Source organism: Marmota marmota, unplaced genomic scaffold (assembly GCF_001458135.2).
Source record: "Marmota marmota marmota unplaced genomic scaffold, marMar, whole genome shotgun sequence".
Lineage (NCBI taxonomy): Eukaryota > Metazoa > Chordata > Mammalia > Rodentia > Sciuridae > Marmota > Marmota marmota.
In genome coordinates this window covers 5,239,253-5,260,531 of record NW_025999968.1, presented here as the reverse complement: position 1 = coordinate 5,260,531, position 21,279 = coordinate 5,239,253, and the positions used below count along the sequence as shown (strand labels likewise).

Here is a 21,279-nt window from a genome sequence, read left to right as displayed (position 1 = left end):
CTGCTACGATTTACTTAATAACATGGGGTATTTATTGCATAGTGTTTTGTAAAGATCCAGCCATCACTTCCTCCTCTGCACCACTCTGATATCATTCATGCCATGACTGTACTGACCCACCCAGTTCCCCACAGTCCTCATTAGAACACGAGCTGCTCAAGCACAATAATCTGTCCATTTTGTGTGTTTAATCCTAATAAGATTCTACGTATGTGTGTTGAGCTCCTTGTGCTATAAATGTTTATTTTCTTTTCCTTGCAAACTGTTTTCAGCCATGATTTTAAATACTATATTATAAATATTAGTATTATCTTAAAGGAAGGCATTTCACCCAGAAGTAGAAGAATGAAAAAATCAGGGGAGCAAGTGATTTATTTGAGAGAACCTGGTTTGTTAGTGACAGAGTTATAAAACAAATCCAGACTTTCTTATGCTGAGGTTATATATGTACCACCACAGTCAAATGTCCAGGGACCAGACTGGCTCTTGTGGGAGACCATGTATGTAGCATGAACAGCATTTCCACATGCATGTGCAAAGTAGAATTGTTTAAAAGAACTGTGGAATAATGGACATTTTGTTCCATTCTAATTCATCTGTGTTCTTGTAGCCAAGTCTCCACTTCTAAACACTAATCACTTCTCTAGGTGAGCTTAAGTGCCTAATTATTAAGAGCCCTCCACATTTCTAGTGTCATCTTCAATATAGTTAGTGCCCTTTCTGTCCCATTTGCCCCCTGTGCTTGGAACTGAATCAGTGTAGCAAATATCCCTAATGAAGAATCATGATACAGGGTTAAATTTACAAATTAAGCAATTCCTTTCATTTTTGTGTCAATTCCTTTCATCGTTGAATCTCCACCCTCCATTTGCTTAAAATCCATCCCACTGTGAAACTAAAAAAACAATGATATTGTGACAATTCAAATAGAACTATTCAAGCCTAGGATATTTTCAGAGGTTCTTGTTACCTGTGAACTTTGACATAGAGCACAGGATTACCTGGTGTCCAGGGAATAGTCGGACAATACATTAACAGATTTAATGTTAATCTCTAGAATCCCAGATTTATTTCCTGTTCAGGTTAAATGCCCTTTTGATTACTACAGCAAAAATACATAAATAAATAAAACCCCCAAATAAAAAGTTGATTATAACCATTGATGGAGGCTTAAAATATTAACTTCCATAGTTTCAACCCAATATCTATAATTAAATGTGAAAAAGATAAGTTAATGTAATGTTAAGGTTGATCTTTTAATTGCACAAAAGTCATGAAATTTAAAATTAATGTTTCTAGTGCTACCCTCTCATTTACAACATTCCTCAAATGGTTTTCTACAATATATGTTTAATTTAAATGTCTGTCTCAAAGTTCCTGGAGAAAAATATAAAGCACAATAGGTTAGAACTCACTAACTAGTTTCATATTGTCAACAATACCAGAAATGTATAATTCTTTTTAAATTACAATGCCCAATTTGAGTGATTACCATATTCCTGTTCAGCCATTTGCCCATTTCCCCCAAAGTCCTATAACCTTCACCTCTGATTACAAACTAATCATCCTATGGAAAATGGAAGAATATTCATGTAACAGATAATACAAACAAACAAAAAACAAACAAACTGTAGACTGTGATAGATGGGACTATTCTTTCAACACATGATGAAATAATATTCTTTTGAAATTAATACTTAGTAGAATAACTCAGAAAATGTGTTGGGTTTATAGGTACATTCAGTAGAACAAACAAGGCTTTAGAGACAGGGATGAACAGGGATTCAAATCTTATTAATGGTACTTCACCAAGGTGGTTTTTACCTTAACCTCTATGAATCTTTTTTATCAGAGTAGTAATATCCATTTCATAGGGTTGTTATGAAGGTAGTATGAAGTAATAGATGTAACATAGACTCTGCAAAGCTCTCTTGGAGTTTGTAGTAGTATATCAACTATTACCGTTGAAAAATGAAAAACCACAATTTAACCATCATTCAGTTGTCTCTAGGTGTTTCTGAACCACAAAACAATGATCATTTGAAATTCATTTTACTGAAAGGTATTTATTTATTTTTTTCCATAGTAGTTCCCTAAGTTAGGCATTTGTCCACAGATTATTGCAGAATGCTGATATGTCCAATATGTGGTGCATTGAGGTATATCAGCAAACAAGGCAGGTGATTTAAATGAATTCTACCATGCCAAATATTTTCTTCAAATTTTATCAAACATTTGTGTCTAAAAAAAAAATGTGCTTGAGAAATTCTAGTTCAACATGCTATTTAGACAGAAAGTTATAAATCATAAATACAAGGACTTAAAGCTAAAGTGCCACCTCAACCATAACTATAATAAAAACTTCTAAGTGCATTCTGGCAGAAATAAATAAAAAATGGCAAAGCCTGCTGTGGAAGGTGCGGAGCCCAGGAAGGTAACCAAGTGAGTCAACAGCTGAGGCAGGATTATCCTCATTTGAGAGAAATCCATTCCAGAAAGGAATTAAAGGGGAGGGGTCAGGGAGGGTGAATGGAGGTGGGGGTAGGCAGGGTTTTCTGAAAGCAACTAAATTACCTTGTAGAATGAAAAGGGAAAAAATTTTTCCTCTGTGAACAGTAATCTCTTTTGAGGTCTAGCAGACAGGTACACAAAAGGTACATGTGTTCTACTTACTTGGTTTTTCTCCTCTGGCAGTGAGGTACACAGGCAGGGTTTAGGGGAATCGGACCCACTTAGAATAACTGCCAAATTCCCTTCCAAAGACATAAGTACCAATTCTTTAACAATGTTCTTCAATAAACCGATAACTTAATACATGGTTCCTGGCAAATTCACAGCCAGGATTTGTTCCTGGGAGTGCTTCAATGCAACAAAGGGGTTGAAGTGAAAGGTGGAAAACTTTATATAGAAACTACGAATCACAACTGATAACTACTGAAACCAAAATCTCACACATATGTGGTACCCAGAAAAACATATATAATCAATAATTTTGAAGTCCTATTTTGGATTCCTATGTTATGTTAAATCGGTGGCACAGATGAGATTTCTCCGACCAGGGTGGGACAGCTGGGCTAGTGAGCTGGATATCATGTAGGAGAATCAGGACTATCTCCACTGATCCAAGTGTCAGTCCTCTGTCTCTCACTTCTTGTGATGTAGACTCAGTTGCCTCCTTCTTGATAATTTAGTTTCTTAACAACTATGAAATTGACTAGAAAGCTTTTGTTATTAAAAATTCTACTAGAAAATGGGCTGTTTCCAGCATGAGCCAAGAACCCTAGCTTTCTACATCCAGAGAATTATAGTCCCTAAGCTTCTCAACAACAGCATGTATTTATCTAGCTTACACTTTTAAGACCAAGCAAAAAGTTAGGACTTCAAAGGTCATAAAAACTAAAATGAAAGCAGTGGCATTTTTTTTTTTTAGGATGGAAAGAGTTCTTTTTTTTTAAATAATAGCTTAAATTTAAAAACTTTCAAAGTCCTTTCTTTAAATTTTACATGCAAAAATTACCTTTGAGAGGAGTCTGAAAAAAAATCTCAAGAAATAGATAAACATTGTGAAATTAACACCTCCCTTTCACTTCAGGAAACATCAAAATGAAATAACCAACAAATTACGTATAATTCATTCAGTAACTATGCCCTCAGCACCTACTTTATTTCTGGCACTGTGTTAGGCCCATGCACTGTGAACAAGAGGGCCCAATTTCCACTTTCACAAGTATGAACAATATTCTTATCTCTTATTACTATTAAGGAAAAACAAACTGGAGTTAGGTTTTGTGGATTTGGTCACAGAGATGAACAAAATTCAAAACAGTGATCATTTAAGTCCAATTTCATTAAGGAACTTTTGAAACAATAGTTTATTTAAATCATTTAAGTGTTCGTTTACGAATTATTGCTTTCTTGCTAAAATGCTAAGAATTGCCAACTAGAGTCATTTTTGAAAATTATGAAAACAAATCAATAAAAGCACAATGATTTGGAGAACAAATCTATTTTACATAAAAGGCATATTACCTAAAGCCAATACAATTACTGTAGTGCTCTTAAAACTAGATTTTTCTATGTGTAGAATATCTCCCAGCAATGTCAAAAATCCTAACCATGACTTCTTCATTCAGTCTGTATTTACTCAGTGCCAACACATAGAAGATAGTATTTCTAGAAACTAATTTTACTCTATCAATAAATTTAGAAGAAGGACTACCTATTTCATGTGGTTGTCACAAAGAAACTCTGTCAGAAAACTAAAATGAAATGGCTCATGAAGTTGATGCATATATTGAAATATAAGAATTCTGCTCACATCTTTTATTTCTCCTTGGGATGGCATTATCCATGAACATTACTGTATAGGAAGGAAGGAAAACCTGCTGTGGATATTTATGTTCCTGGCTAGGCTAGTCAAATAGGAATATGACCTTTGTTGTTTCTGGGTGCTTTTGGATGCCACAGAAGAATAACTTATAGACGTTTGTATGACTAAAAGAGATGCTAGAGCCTTTAGAGTGTTCAAGATAAAAGCCATTTATTCCCTCTTCAGGGTGATCTGAAAATTGCCCTTCCCAAGACTTCCTGTCTCCCACATAAACTACAATTTGTATACCATTTTAGAGTTTCCAAAATGCTTTCACATGCATTATGCTATTTAGTTAGAAGCCAGCAGTGCATGGGGATTAAGAGGTCTGGCTGTGGTACTAGAGAGACCAGGGTGTTTACCCAAACTACTTACTAGTTGTATGTCATTCCACAAGCCACTTGATCACTTTAAGCACTGATTTTTCTCATTTGTAAATTGGGGTTAATACCTACCTTGCAATGAGGTAGAGATTGGCAATAATGCAGTTAAAGTGTTATTACCATTAATAACCCACAGCAGGGACAAGAAGGACTTCTCAATAGTCTGTTTCTCCTCATCAGCTTGGAGGAGGAAGGTCTCCACAGTTACTTAAGAGCACATAATGCAAGCTTCTGGTTAGAGTAATGGCCTATTTAAATCTTAGATTCAAACCGTCTTCATAAAATGGTTCTTAATTCATGTCCAAACAACAACAACAACAACAACAGCAACAACAAAACCTTTCTAGACACTCTTTTGGAGAAAGATATAAAATTTAATTTTAGATCTTCTTTGGCCCTTAAAGTATTTTCCCTGAAGCAACCCATGTGCTTCCATCAAATTTTATTAGGTGGGCTAAAATAGGGTCAGAAGGGTATTTTTACGTAAGAGCTGTCCCTCAGGAACCTTGAATTTTCAAGATCCGTAAGTGCAGGAAAACACTTGATGGTCTCTCTCTCCTACAGACTCATTGATAATTCTCAAACACTGGGCTGGCACAACTAGAGCAAACCGGTACATTTTGCACAGTGTAAAGTGGTGGGTGTAGATGTTTTTGGAGCCAGTCAGTCTCTGGCAGCTGATTGACTCACACTTGTGCTTTGTTGCCCACTTATATCTTCAGAAAGCAGCCTGGATGAGGATACTCATCAGATGTGCTCATTTAAAGATCAACCCATTTGAATATTATAACAACATTTGGCAAACTTCCTCTACCGAATGGTGAACCTGGCCCACTGCCTCTGAAAAGAATTGCTTGGCCTGGCATCATAGGTTCTTTGACTTTCTTCACATGGTGGGGAACACACTCAAGACCTCCCACTCAAATACCCAGTATGAGTCCTGGCTACTTAACCCGTTCCTCAAATGTTCTCAAGCTCCGGGCCTGAACCAGTGGGTTACGGATGTATCACGAGTCCTTTTGCAACATACAACTGCACTTTTTAAATCAGGACTAGAGATACAAATGCCTTGTTGATATCTACTGACCACCTGAGTCATGAAGAAGTTAGCAAATATTCACTGAAGAAATTCTACATGGACACTTCCCTATCATACTTAAGGAGATGCTCTCCACTCCCTGAATATGTTTACAATTTTTGCTGCAAGAGAAGAAAAAACAAAACCTACATAAGCAAAACTGCTTAGTAGTCACAGATGAAAATGCAAAGAGGTATGCACAGAGTATGGGCATAATAAATAGGATAATATAAATAATTTGGAAGAGAGTGATGGTTAGAGTGAAGAGTTTCATAGAGTGGGGAAACAGCATGAGCAGAAATATGGAAATGTTAAATGGCAAGCGGACTGGCTTGGACAAAGCAGAGAAAACAGGGCGGTGAAGAGCAGAGGGTTTCTGCAGGTGTGTGGAGTCTTAGGATCTTTAAGGGAAACAAAAGTTGATGAAAACCCTGGAGCTAAAGGAGAGACCAAGGAAAATAATTGCTAGGTTAGCAGAGAGGGTTCATAGCCAGATGAGGAACTTGAATTTTAATCTAGAGGTGGCAAAGAGACAGAATCCTAGGCTGAGAAAAGAGTTGTGGGAAATGATGGGTGGGAGCAGTTATTACATGATTAAAGAGATTGTTTTGTGGAAATAGCCTGAAGGAAGGGTGGCCTGTTCCCAGTGGTTCAGAAAGGAGATAAGGACCACCCTTTTCAAGGCCCACTGAACATAAAGAGAAAAAAGAAGTCAACTGAAGAGATACTGTTGGGAGAGAACTGGCAGAATTTAGCCAATGGCTGAATAGAAGTAAGAGCAAAAGAAGAAAAGACTTTTCAAAGTATCCTAGTGGTGGAAATTGAGGAAAGGGTATCAAGGGTAACTGGAAAATAAAATGGATGGCTAGAGTAAAAGCTGCTTTAGTCAGTATGGGTGTGTTCACACACACACCTTTGTCAACTACAGACATGAGAGTTAGGAAGTAATGCCTCTTTTGCCTTAATGTTATATAACAGCTTGCAATTTTATTCAATTACTCAATTTTTATTATCTAAGTATTCATTAAGTGTTTACTGTCAATATGATTTACAATAAGACTATATACAAGATTTACAATAAGGAAACAGTTCTATCACTGAATGGAAAATAGTTTAAATCCCATTGTAACATTATTTATATGGTACATTTTCATTTTCATGTTAATTTTCTGTTTTTAACTCTTAGGTCATTGCTGATACAGCAATGCTTTCATCAGTGATAGATATGCCATCTTGACACAATTTTAAATTGAGCCATTTTTCTTAGTATACTTGTATATCTTCTGTTTTTTTCAAATAGTATTTATGCATTTAGTTGAAGCCAGGGAATAAGATGACTTTTGGTTATGGCGAGTTGGAATTTCTGCTCAGATTGGTCTTGATGGAAGACCACATGGTTCCCTGGAAGGGATACACATGCAGGTGCATTTTCTATGCCTCACTCAGATTTTGGCCTTGTGGCCATGGCATCAGAACCACAATAAGTTGTATTTGGATTCCTTTTTGTTCGTGAAAGAAGAAAGGAAAACTCATAGTTTATTTTGCACAAAGCACTGTGTAGGAATCCAATGACAGTGGCCTCTGTTCTGCTCTCAGTTTAGGTGCAATGGAAACTTATGGGGAACTGATCATCAACACTGACCTCTTACATCATCTCAGTGTTCCCATGTCACTCACATCTAAGGAACTGAAGAGGCATAGAAGATCAATTAGTTTTAGAATTAAGTTCATCTATAAGTGTATCAAAAATATATCAAATTTGAAAAACATGGCTGGGCTATTTCTTAAACATTAACATGAAGCAAAGGGAGCACAAAAATGGATGTGGTGATGTCATTTCTCAAATAATTAAGCTGAATGCCAACTTTAAAGAACAATAATCATGGATAAGAAAATAACTTCTTCACTGTGGTTAATGAACCAAAGTACCCAAAGAAATGAACAAACGTATGAAAGCCTCTTAATATACTAAAGTGTTACTAAATTTATTTCTGACCTTTGACTGCTGAGAAAATATGAAGGATGACAATTCTATAGCTATTCTATCTCATGGCATATGCTCCTTTTAACTCAAAAAAATAAAACACTTTTGTGAGATTTCACCAAGCATCTATTCAACCAAGAAGTACTTTTTGTGCTCACTTTAGAGAATTTCATTTACCAGTTCTTACAACTTAAAGTAAGACCTCTATTACACAAGCACTTTGTGTTTTAGGTATGATTAAATACTTTCTTTGGGATGGATTCAGTGATAATTTTGCAGTGCATAACAATTGAATTGGACAACTATATACAATAATTCATCTATCACGTCTATATTTTTCTTCATTTATGGGGGAAATGTTAAAGATAATAAATTGCTAAGTGTGTTCCAACTTTCTGAGTAATGCTTTCTTTGGGTTGTCTTCATTTGACAAGAAGAAATTTAAAATTTCTTGTTTTCTGGTACCATCCTTGATCTCTTCATTTTCTTTCAGTTTGTAAATTTGTTCTACTTTTTGAAAGTCATAAGTTATGATTTACCTTTTGAAAACACAGAGCCTAAAATATTTTTTTTAAAAAGAACACTTGGAGTAAAAGATGTTTGAGCATCTGAAACAAAGATAGTTTATAGACTCATAAGGACTAAAATTTATTTTAATTGTCTTCTTAATTCTGAATAGTGATGCATTTATTTATTGGCCTATTGTTCTGTAAATAATATAAGAAACTCTGAAAAGAATCCTTGTTCACAATAAAATAGATTCAATTTGAGTAACAACATTTATTAAATATGTACTATGTCCTAAGGTACAGTGCCAAAGTTCTTACACTTGAAGAATTCACAATAGCGAGATTAGACAAAGTTATAGTGGTGCAAACTAAGTATTAAATTTCATGAAAGAAGTGCACAAAAGCTATTGGCAGGCAGGCCTGGGGCTTCTAGGAGGAACCATTGGCTTTCCTTGCCTAGAGAAGGTAGATAGGCAAGCATAAAGAGCTTCATAAAGGTAGTGAGTGGCATTTGAGATGTGCCTTTAAGACAGATAGTATTCAAGAAATGGACATGAAGATAATGATACATAGATAAAAAAGTGAAGAAAAGTGTGTTGATCAAAAGTGAGACATTTAAAAAATGCTTTCTGTGGAAATCATGGATAATATATTTTATTTTCTATTCTTTTAAATTGTTGTGGGTGAAGTTGCCACTTATCATGATCCTTGATATATTGTCTCACATATAATATACTTGTGACTTTTTCAAGTCAGAAAGAATGTATGTACCCTGATTGTGTCCTAAATGTTTCTGTAGATTTATCAATATGGTCCTCAAAGAAATAAAGCTCCCAAAATTTTATTGTTTAGAAACACTTTTAATTTTGTAAATAAATGGCAACTCATCTTCAGCTAAAAACATGGAGATTGTAGATATCAAGTTATCTACTCACTGTTACATACCTTAGCTATATTTCCTCATTATTTGTGTCTATCTGAAGTTGTCTGGGAATGGTCATCAATGGTCATCAAGGATGAGGTCAAGAGTTATGAAATATAGTCCAAAAAGATCATGAATCAAGGTTAATGACATTCTTTTTTCACTTGATTTTCCTGGTTTTTATTTTCCTTTTCCCCCCCCTTAGTCATTCACTAATCAATTCTTCTGTAGAATAATTAAAAATAACAGAAAAAGTTACTAAGATTCAGGAAACTTTCCAATGGCCTGCTTCCTTCTAAATAACCCCAAATTAATGGAGAAATGGTTAAAGTCAAAAGAGCTTTTCCTCTGACATAGATTTCTAAACAATATAATTATGGTTTACTCCATGGTTATGAGCTTTGGGAGCTCCCACAAAAAAAGTGTTCACTGCAGATGTGGCCACTGGCTGCTATACCAGGCAATTCAATCCGTGTTTGTCATTGTTAAAAACAATACACAAAATCCTCTTGTGTTTGGTAGATTAAGATGAAACTAATACCATGCTGTTTTGGGGTACTGGCACCAAAATAGACATGTAGACCAGTGGTACAGAATAGAAGACACAGAGACAAACCCACATAAATACTGTTATCTCATATTAGACAAAGGTACCAAAAACATACAGTGGAGAAAAGATAGCCTATTCAACAAAGGATACTGGGAGAACTGGAAATCCATATGCAGCAAAATTAAAATAAACCCCTATCTCTCATCATGCACAAAACTCAATTCAAAGTGGATCAAGGATCTAGGAATTAGTCTTGAGACCCTGCACCTAACAGAGAAAAAAGTAGGCCCAAACCTTCATCATGTTGGATTAGGTCCTGACTTCTGTAACAAGACTCCTAAAGCACAAGAAATAAATAATTAATAAATCACTAATTAATAAATGGGATGGACTCAAACTAAAAAGCATCTTCTCAGCAAAAGAAACAAATCAATGAGGTGAACAGAAAGCCTACATTTTAGGAGCAATTTTTTTCCACACACACGTCAAATAGAACATTGATCTCCACGATATATAAAGAACTCAAAAAACTTAACACCAAAAACAAACAAACAAACAAACCCAAAACAACCCAATCAATAAATGGGCTAAGGAGCTGAATAGACACTTTTCAGAAGAAGATATGCATTCAATCTACAAATACATGAAAAAATGTTCAACATCTCTAGCAATTAGAGAAATACAAATCAAAACTACTAAGATTTCATCTCACACCAGTCAGAATGGCAGCTATCAAGAATACAGACAACAATAAATGTTGGTGAGGATGTGGGGGAGAAGGCACACTCATACATTGCTGGACTGCAAATTGGTGCAACCAATCTGGAGATTCTTTAGAAAACTTGGAATGGAACCACCATCTGACCCAGCAATTCCACTCCTTGGTCTATACCCAAAGGACTTAAAATCAGCATACTATAGTGATGCTATGTTTATAGCAGCTCAATTCACAATAGCTAAACTGTGGAAGCAACCTAGATGAATGGATAAAGAATAGATGAATGGATAAAGAAACTGTGGTATACATACACGAGATAAATTACTCAGCATTAAAAGAGAATAAAATTACAGCATTTGCAGGTAAATGGATGGAGCTGAAGAATATCATGCTAAGCAAAGTAAGCCAATCCCCAAATACTAAGGGCCGAATGTTCTCTCTGATAAGTAAGTGGATGCTGATCCATAACAGGGAGGGGGGAGACATGGGAAAAATGGAGGAAATTTGCTTGGGCAAAGGGGATGGAGGGCGCATAGGGACAGGAAGGATGGTGAAATGAGATGGACATCATTACCATAGGTACATGTATAACTGCACATATGGTGTGATGCTACATTGTGTACAACCATAGAAATGTAAAGTTGTGCTGCAATTGTGTACAATGAATCAAAATTCATTCTGCTATCATATACACCTAATTAAAACAAATTAATTAATTTAAAAAAAAGATGAGGCTAAGCAAAAAAGCCAGGCATTCATACATGGTCTCTATTTGCTCATCCATGAACAGGGTGGAAGTTGAGGATTTGTGATGCACTTGAAGAGTGTGTCTAATATTTTTCTGTGACATTTTGCCCTCAAAATTGTTTTCAGCCACATTATTTTGTATAAATACATGGAAGAAGAGTCCAAACTGGACTAATATTGCTGGGACACTCAAAGAAGTATCCCCACTATAGCTTCAAAAATTCATCCTCTCCTTTTTAAATCTACGTGTTTTTCAAATCTACATGGGACAGTTACATGGCGCTTTGCCAAGAAAGCATCTGGGAGAAATACCTTATGTGTAATTGGGGTTTGAGATTTGAGTGACAATGTAGTCCATGTCTTTACCATAACACTATTAAGACAATTGAATATTAGTGACATTTAAAGTAGTTCAACAACTCCACCATTTTGCTTCTGTAAAAATATACAGTGTAGTACATACAGAATTAATACTTCATGAGCACAGTAGTGAAACCTATGGTAATTTCTGGCATGTGTGTTATTTTGTAGGAAAACTATAATAAAGAAAAGTACAATTCAACTTCTACTTCCTCACTTAGCTTCTTATTACCATTCTTCCTGAAGTATTTCTTCTGTCTTTAAAAAATCAGTAAAAAACCAGGATTTTGTGTTTTCTGTCTACATCTATTATACTTACACAGGGCTTCTCTTTTAACATGCTGTAGAGATGAACTATACCTTTTCTAACTCAGTCTGATTTTTAAGACTGATCCAGTTTACATTAGTTAAAATGAACATCATATGTTTGAAGTTTGAAAATATAGTTTGAAAGTATACTGTTCAGGACTGAAATGACTCAAATATAATCAGATTTTATTTCTAGACAAACAAAGTCTAAACTTGTAAAGTTCTGTGACCCCATCAGCAATTAACTCTGTCCTGGTGGAATTAATATAATGCACACGTTCAGGATTTGGGTAGAAGAGAAGAAGGAGAAGGAAAATCATTCATTCCTTTGCTAGGTGCTGGAAAATAGCTTCCTTATTCCTACAATGTAATAATTTATCTTCCTTATTCTAGCATAAATCTAGCAGCTTAAAAAGTTTTTACCAAAAAGTTTATGTCTTTTCCTCTAGAAACATACATACAAGCTTGTGATAAAAAGACTGTGTCTCCTGCCAAATTGTAGCATCACATAGACCAGATCCCATGCAAAACGGTGAAGAGGTAATCATAGCTTCACACTCCCTTTCTATCCCTGTCAGCCTCATAGATTTCAGGATGGGGGTCACAGCTAGTTTATCCCTTTTGGTTAGAAAGCCTTTGCAGATGAAGTCATCATTTTCATTACTCTGTTTCTTTCTCTCCCACTAGAGTGTTTTTCCAAAGGCAACCAAGGACCACTTCTGTGAAATATTGAAGGCAAGGGATGCCTGAAAATGATTAAAAAGAAACAAAGCTTTCCCATAGCACTTGTCCTTTTCTGTGTAAGGAGATGAGGTAATATAGAATCTCCTTCCTATGTTACTACCACAAGGGCAATTTGTGGGAGGAAGAAATGGATTTCTGGGAGTGAAATCTCACTAAATAGATTCAGAAGGGCATACCTTCAATATCCTCATTTCAGAATTGGTCTCTGCTCAGATCAGTACCTTGAGCAACACCAAGACCCTGCCACCCCACATCTTTGCAAGGTAAGAATAAAAGTTATTTCCTTATTGTTGGACTATCTGATGAAGAAAGAAGATAAAAAAATGAGATTCTGCTAATAAAAGGCAATGCATATGAATAAATGTCAAATCCTGCTGTTTCTCATGTGGTTTGTACACAAGACTTCTATTTGATCTTCTGCCCCTTAATGACCCATATATATAATCTGGACAGACAATTTGTGTGCTTATATAGAAATTAAATAGCCTCAAGTGCCAGTAGACCTCTGTATCTCTCTAATACTCCAATAACTGCTTCAAGTATGAACTGCTACAAAGAACCTTACAGTAGGACATGGAATTCACACTTGCCAAAGAAATCACTGCACGTGTAAATTAGAAATTAATCATCACTTCCTCTCTGTATACAGTGGCAGCTTTGCCTCAGAGTTTATGTTGAAATATACATTCTTATAAAATATTTCTCACTGTAGTCAGCATCAGTTTAGGACTATCAAACACTGATTCCCAGTTCCAGCTCAAGTAAAGTAGAGAGAGGAAAGAACAGAAAAGGGGAACTGACAAGGGCCTTAATTTTCTCACATTGTTAGAAGCTAACTGTATTTGTAAATTCTTGGTTAAAAACCTGACAATTACCAGATTTGCCACTGCAAGGCTATTCCTGGGTTTCTTCATCATATATTTTTCCCTGAAGTCTCTCAAAGTACTAAAGGGTTTCCAGAGATGAAAATGAACTTGACAATCATGTTGCAACTCAAACTGATCCTGATTCTTTTCGTCACTTTTTAATTCATTGCAGATGGTGTAAATGGGATGTTTACTGGATGGCAGGTAATGAGTCCTGTTGCAGATAATAGTGATGGACAGAATCTCATGCCTGTTGACATCTTCACATCTCAGCAGCTATATATGGCTCGCACCATTTGCTTTGCAGCACATATAATATCATGACAGGATGAAAAATCCAATACATTTCCCCTTAGAAATGCTAGTTGATACATCTGAATCTCACTAGTTCACATGTGAGTTGTCCTGATTCCATCCTCACTGTTCATATGGGGAGACAGTCTAAGATGTGATCTAATGTCTACTGCTCTAAAAGGAAAATGTAATCTGTTTAAACATCCAAACACTTCTCTTCCCAGGTAGCACCATTCATCACAACTGTCAGTGCTTCTGTGGAAGAGTAATGACCCTCAGGCATGGGATAATGCTCCATAGGGGACTTACGAATGCCACTGCCAAGTGCAGAAATTGATCGGTTTTCAGTGGGGTGGGTATGCTCATCATGAAAGACCTGCACTTACTCACTAAATTACAAGTGGCTGTTTACCCCATATACAATAAAGCCTAGGTTAGGTAGATACAGATGCTGCTGACTTTAATTGTTCTAAACATGTAAGCACCAGATATGGACCTGTCAGTGAGAAGGATTTAAGAAGCTTGAAATGATAATCTGGATCAGAAACATCCAAAAATATGTTGGGAAATAACATAGGTATTGCTACCTTCCACTTTTCTTTTTCATCATTTCTATCAATGGAAGGCAGCAACATCGCATATCCAATATCACACTTTAAAAAAAAAAATCAGAATAAGCATGCTAGTTAACTGCTTGCTTGCTTTCTGTGGACTTCTCTTCATCTCTGGATTTGTTCACACATAATTTCTGTAAGGTATGATGAAAGCTGAACATCCGTGTGGTATAAACTCATGATTTTCAAGTATCTCCCAAGAAGTCTATTTCTTTGTCTAACCAATATTGACTTTTGCTCTTAAATCTCCCCAACTTCTCAATCTCCTCTCATTTACTATTTAAATCTTCTTAGGAGATAGAATTTCTTATATTCTGTGGATTGTTCATATGTTGGTAAATGCTTCATCGTTATGAAAATTTCATCCATTCTCCTTTAGTTCTAATAGCAAGGCTGTATGTTTAGGGCTTTTAAATTCTAGAGGGGAACGCCACTGTATTTGTTTCAGCAACATACTTTTCTAATGTACCTGTGATTTTCAATTTCTGTTCCATCTTTTTTGCTAATGACCTTGAACATGAAACATTTAGTAACTATACTATTTTCTTTCAGTAAATAAGTTTTGAAACTTCTGTGACCCAATTTAATCACAATTTTTTAAATGCTTTTCTCCTTTAAGAGTGCAGAAATAGCCCAAACTGAAGGGAAAATAAAAGATACAGCATCCATACTAACTCACAAAAGACCAACTATTCTTTCTGTGGAAATTGTTTTCCAATGTACATAAGTTGAATGATTCAATGCAGAGAAGTGAAAGAAACCCTTTCCTTTATAGTGATTCATTTCATTTTAAGAAAATTTACTGGGTAATGATTGATCTTCATGAAATCATTACAATTAGGAGAGCCCTTTCCACTTAAGATTCCTCTTTTCCTTTTTCAGTTCTGGGCTATGCCTGAACTTAACCATACTTAACCATACATTTGTTGTTCCCAATATTCTGATTATTAATATCACTAATGATGGGACTTAGATACTTTTCCTGGGAAGAGAAATTTACAATTGGATAGATCTTAATAATTAATGAAATATACCAATGAGATAATGAAATTAGAAGTTCTTGGTATACTATTGTGGAGGAAGGAATCCTTTTAAGAATTAGAAATGTTCTAAAAAATAATAAAAAAATTAGATAGTGGACTGAGCAAAATGACCTTTGATGTAAAGTGTCAACTAGAAATGTCAATCCAATTCAGGACTCATACAAAAGGACATTGTGTCTCTGAGCAGAGAGGTATGAAGTTACCTGATCATCTTGTCAGAAAGAATGCATTTACGGTTTAGGCACTTTTATTATTTGAAAGATGTAGACAAATTGGGGAAGATTAACAACCAGTTTTATTGGAAGTTAACAGATGAGCTGGTGTGAATTGTACTGGTTGGTAAGAGTTCTGTATTCTCTTGTCAGCTTCCATATGATTTCTCATGGGAATAGTCATTCTTGAAATTTAGATAGAATAATTTATGTGCTGTTTCCCAGAGGAAGGGAAGTTTAGAAACTGAAAGGAGGGGCATGTGTTTAAGTCAGCATCAGAACCTAGGGTAGCAGTAGGGGAGGAAATGCTAATATGGAATTTTTCAACTTCCATTAAAGCAGCAATAACCAGTTGTTAAGCCTTCATTAAAATTAAGCTTATTACATTTAGTATTTGCAATATGTTTTTTATATATAGTACCTAATTGTTTTTGGTCTACAGAATAAGGCTAGTCCATGACACTGTACTGTTATGGTCATATTTCCCTAGAAATATTATTTATGGGGTCTTTCTAGGAACTCTGATTATAAAATTCAAGACCACTTTAAGTAAGTTACTCTTAATTCTAATGTAGTCTTTCATCTTTTCATACTTAACCTGGTTTGGTAACTTGTAGTCTCACAAGGTCTCTTTGAAAAAGGGTCCCACTCCTTGCCTTCTGAATGATTGTTTAGATACATTTCATGTATAATTGTGTACTTTATGAATTTGTATTATTTATGAATATCACTGAAATGTTTAATACAATTTTTTAAGTTTATTAGTGAAAAATTATCTATAAGCTAACAAAAAAATCACTATTTTCACATAGACTTTTTTTGTTATAACTTACCATTTATTAAAGCATTTCAATTGAGTTGACAAAGAATAATTGAACTGAGTTTCTGTTAAGTAATATCAGTGACTCACTAAAGCCCCAACTTTAATGAGTTTGAACTAATAGGTATTGCACAAATTGCTGTCCCCAGACTAAATCTTTTAATTCCATTGAGAAACACCTGTAAACATAACAAAATTTCATTTTTCCTGATGGTTTTTCAAATTATATCACACATCCCTACCATTTACTATAGTGATCTTCTCCTTGGACTACTTTGAGGGGTGGATGGTGTTGAAGGGACAGAACATTTAAACCTATATTAAAAAGACAGAAGAAGGATCTAGATGACATGTGATCTTAGACAGGTTTTAGAAAACAAGAGTAGGCAGATTAGTGATGAATCTTAGTAAAATGGGCCTGTCTTCTCAATAATTCTCTTACCTATTGAGGTTTCTTCTGGTTGCTGGTGACTTTCCTCCTTCCTCCCCCTAAATAACACTGCTTCATTTGCAAATATCATTGGACTGTGCTCATATTTCCTTTTCCTTTCAGGAAGAACATTTTTGGAACCAAAACAAAAAGCTATCCATGACCAAAAACATAGGAGATGTTACACTTCATAGATCAGTCTCTGTTCTATTGGCTGCTTAACATGCCACACCTCAAATTCTCCACAAGGCAGTACATTACCTTGCCATGAGTCCATCTTCAGCATTAGACTTTTTAAAAAGCTCTTAGATGGGATTGCTTCCCTTTTGATCCTCGATATCTCATTGTCTATACAGCAACTACAATGATTTCTTTAAATGTGAAATCAGATCCTACTGCATAAATCTCAAAAGGCTGCCTATAACTAGAATGAAATTAAACTTCTCCCCATGACATCTGCACAGTCTGCCTCCTGACTCCTTTTCTGACTACATCTTCAACACACTGGTTGGGTAGCTTTGTTCTCTTCTTCAGCGTCAACTCTGAGGTATGCTGGGCCACACAGGTTGACCAGCCTCTCTTGGAGTTCATGGGGAAAAAGAAATTTGGATCAATGAAGAAGAAAAGAAGAGAGAGTTATCTTTGTAACCATATCTAAGTTAAAGGGAAGTTCACCGTGTTCAGTTAACATTGGTAAGTATTCTTAGTTTAATTTCATTTAGGTTATTGTAGTCTTGAAGATTTTATAAAAGACAGAAAAACTGATTGTTAGGTACTAGATAGACAATGTGAAATAAAATATATAATTCTAAGTTGTAGGCTTTATATTTATCAGCTTTGATGGAGTGTTTTTGTGTTCTTCTTCTAAATTTGTTTTCCTTTTTCTATAAAAAAGCAATGAATAAATGCAGTAGTATTCTAAACAAGTGGTTAAGACATGACTGATACTTTCCCACACTGTCAGAGCAGTTAAGGGTAGATTTTAGCATTGGAAATGCCATATTGCTATGGTAAGTACAAAGATAAGTTTTGTATGTTTTTCTAAACTTCCTAGTTAATAATAAACAAGGCCCATTTTCCTACATAAAGTGTCTATCAAGTCTGTTAGGTGATGATAATGATGATGATGGTAACTGCAACGACACTAATATTTGCTATGCACCAGGTCTAATTCTAAACACTTTAGGTTTATTATCTCATTTAATCTTCCCAGCACTGAGTCCACAAATTAGAAATTTTTATAACCAGGTTAAAGATGTAGAAAGTGAGGGACAGGAAGATTATTTAACTTTCTAGTAAGTGGTAAAACCAAGATTTGCATCCAGACTGTCTGATGCTAGATTCAAGTCTTTCATGACTATGGCACCCCATCTTCCTCTGTAGTATTATTGCACTTTGGAATACAAACATACTAGGGGCAAATTTCAATTATATTGTTATATTTGGTTATACTCATTTCCCTCTACAATTTTCTGATGATTTGTATACTGTCACTTCTCAGGATACATACCTGCATCCTATAATTTGCTATAATAACTGGCCAGTTGGAATTTAATCCCATTTTTAACTGAATATGTTGAAAACAAAGTACTTTTTTAGTTTAGTGTCTTCATAACTCTAACATTTATTAATCTTAGGAAAAAATTAATCTTAGTTCTAGAATCCTCAAGAAGGGTCTTAGAAGTAGTCAGATGTTAACTGCTACTATTGTTAGAGAAATTATTCATACCCCACAATACTCTCTCCTTGGAAATATTTATACTCATGTGGAATGTTCTACTGGTAAGTGCTACAGAAGGATGGGATTGAATTTGCCCTTGATTTTACTTAAAATACATAGGCTTTATTCACACTTATCATAGCAGTTATCTCCAAATGATGCCTCAAAGACAACCTGAAAAATGGACCTTAGAAGATTAAATTCATAGAACTTTGCTAGTTCTCTCATACCTGGATGCACTTTTAACTAGGCAACTTTTAAACACATATACAAAGTCTGTGAAGGAGGAGACTGTATTAGTTTCCTACTGCTGCTATAACAATCACCAAAAACTAATGTCTTCAAGAATACAAACTTGTCACAGTTTGGGGGGTCAGAAGTCCTAAAATCAAGATGTCAGTTGGGCCGAATTCTTTTTGGAAGAACTAGGTAGGGGAGAGTCCCTTTCTTTGACTTTTATAGCATCTAGTGACTGCCTTGGCTCATGCGTCCTTCTTCTACCTTCAAAACCAACAGCGTAGCCTCCTCAAATCTTTCTCTCTCAGATCCTTGCTTCCATCATCACATTTCCTTCTCTGACTCTACTACTCTTGCCTCCCTCTTTATTTTAAAAAGACCCTTATGATTATATAAGGCCTACCCAGCTAATCTGGGATGACCTTCAGACCCCAAAATTCTTAAGTAAATCACACCTGCAAAGTTCCTTTGCCATGTAAGGCAACAACATATTCACAGATTCTGAGGTCTAAGATGTTGACTTCTTTAAGGGCCACTCTATCCATCCATCACAGGGACCAAAATATTAAGGGTCCCAATTTCAAATGGAAAGGAAGACAGTGTCTTATTTCTTTAAACCTCATATTATAGTAAGTTGAATAGACATTTTTACAAATACTCTTATAATATTTAAAGAGATAATAGCTTACAACTCTAGTTTCTCTCCTGGCAGAAGTATATGAAAATCATAAATCTTAGCTTTGATTTATAGAACTGTTACCCCTTTGTCCAGTTTTACTTAATCCCTTTTATATTTGAACTTTGCAGAATTCACTACTGCTTTTCACAGCCACAGAACTATTAACATGATAACAACTTTCAGCTCTTCCTTCTACCAACTCTAGGAGTAAATGGCATGTGTTTTAGCCAAGTCCCAACCAGATCAGTGTTCTGGCTCTTCTCACCACATCTTTCTTGTGCCTTCCTTTCATGCACTGTGTACAACCTGTCTCAATAAGTAACTGGCATCTGCAGGTGCTGACATGAATGACTATACTATGAGAAATTTCCTCTTAGCTCCTTGGTTGGGTAAATTCATCTCAAATGCTTTTCTTCTTCCACCTAAACTATCTGCTTCTCTGACCTAATCTCCCCTGCCCATTGTTTCTGGTGAACGCTAGCCCTTAAACATTTATGCCTCATCAGCACAGGCCCATCCTAACGGCGTAACATCCTTGTCCTGCTGGAAACTATTCAGCATCCAGAGGACCATCTTTATGCTGATAACACTAAAATATAAAATAATGCCAACAGCTGGTGCTACAAATGGCTTTTAAAAACAATGTTCATTCACTAAAATTCCTCTTGCTACTTTTGACATGAAACACGCAGTCTCTAATTATTCTGATCAAGACGGTGAAATACAAAAACAAACTTTAATTGTGTTTAACAGATATTTAATCAGGACTCACTGAACTACAGATTAAAGCTGAAATTCATAAACCATAATTACCCGATTGTTGCAATCTTTTGGTCCACATTCTCCTTCCGTCTGGGCGTCTGGCACCTTGCCCCGAATTTCTTTTACTGTCTTCTCAGCTTCGTTACTGTTCATGTTTTCCAGCAGAGATTTAGCACAGATTACAAAATATCTCTTCTTGGCAACTTTCTTCATTAGCTTTTTTTTTCCCCTTGCAAAAAAGTTTATTTTCCCCCCTTACTAGAGTAGCTGGAACAAGCATACGTTTAGGGTGATGACACAAACTAATTACATAGTTATCAGGAGATAATATGGTAGTGATAACTAGAGTTACTGTAGTTATCATGTTGGTTTCGTGCAATTTTTCCGGTATACCATGGGGTATGTACCAGTCACCATGTAATTACCTCAGGTCACTAGTGCATTGTTTTATGGAAAATGCCCATCTCTTACCCTAAGAAAACAACTCTAGTTTTTCCTGCCATATTTTTTGGGGAAAAGTGGAATTATGAGTTCTCATTTCCAGTGCTGTTTATTCTCAGTAAGATGCTGCATGGGGATTTAAGGGAAATACTTGTCCTCTCCGGAAAATTTGCTTTTACAGGGGGCAAAAAGAGGGATTGTTTCTTTTGCTTCATCCTCCCAGGTGAGACCAGTGATTACTAACAATACATACATTTTCCTTTCCTTTTTTTTTTTAAAGCAAAGACTGTAATGAAAAACTCACCACCACCACCCCCAAAACCACCCTATTTACTTAGGATTTGTTTGGTCTGGCACTTCCCCCCTACTCTTTCCTTTCAAATCTCAGTCACTCACATTTGTTTTTCCTAGAATTATGGTGTAAATCATTCTTAACAAGCTAGCTTGAAACTTCTCTCACTCAGTAGAAACACAAAACGCCACTATAA

The 21,279-nt window shown here is 35.6% G+C and overlaps 1 protein-coding gene across 37 annotated transcripts in view; it reads right to left on the bottom strand.

Annotated features, from left to right (window-relative positions):
• Window positions 1–21,279, bottom strand: part of Zbtb20 (zinc finger and BTB domain containing 20) — an 809,739-nt gene that overhangs the window by 211,994 nt on the left and 576,466 nt on the right. The window contains exon 1 of one of the 37 annotated variants that reach the window (XM_048803880.1): window positions 20,402–20,421. The exons of the other annotated variants lie outside the window; for them this stretch is intronic. The gene's annotated coding sequence lies outside the window, so the exon portion shown is untranslated. Of the gene's footprint in view, window positions 1–20,401; window positions 20,422–21,279 lie in introns of those variants that run through there. 37 annotated transcript variants of the gene reach the window in all.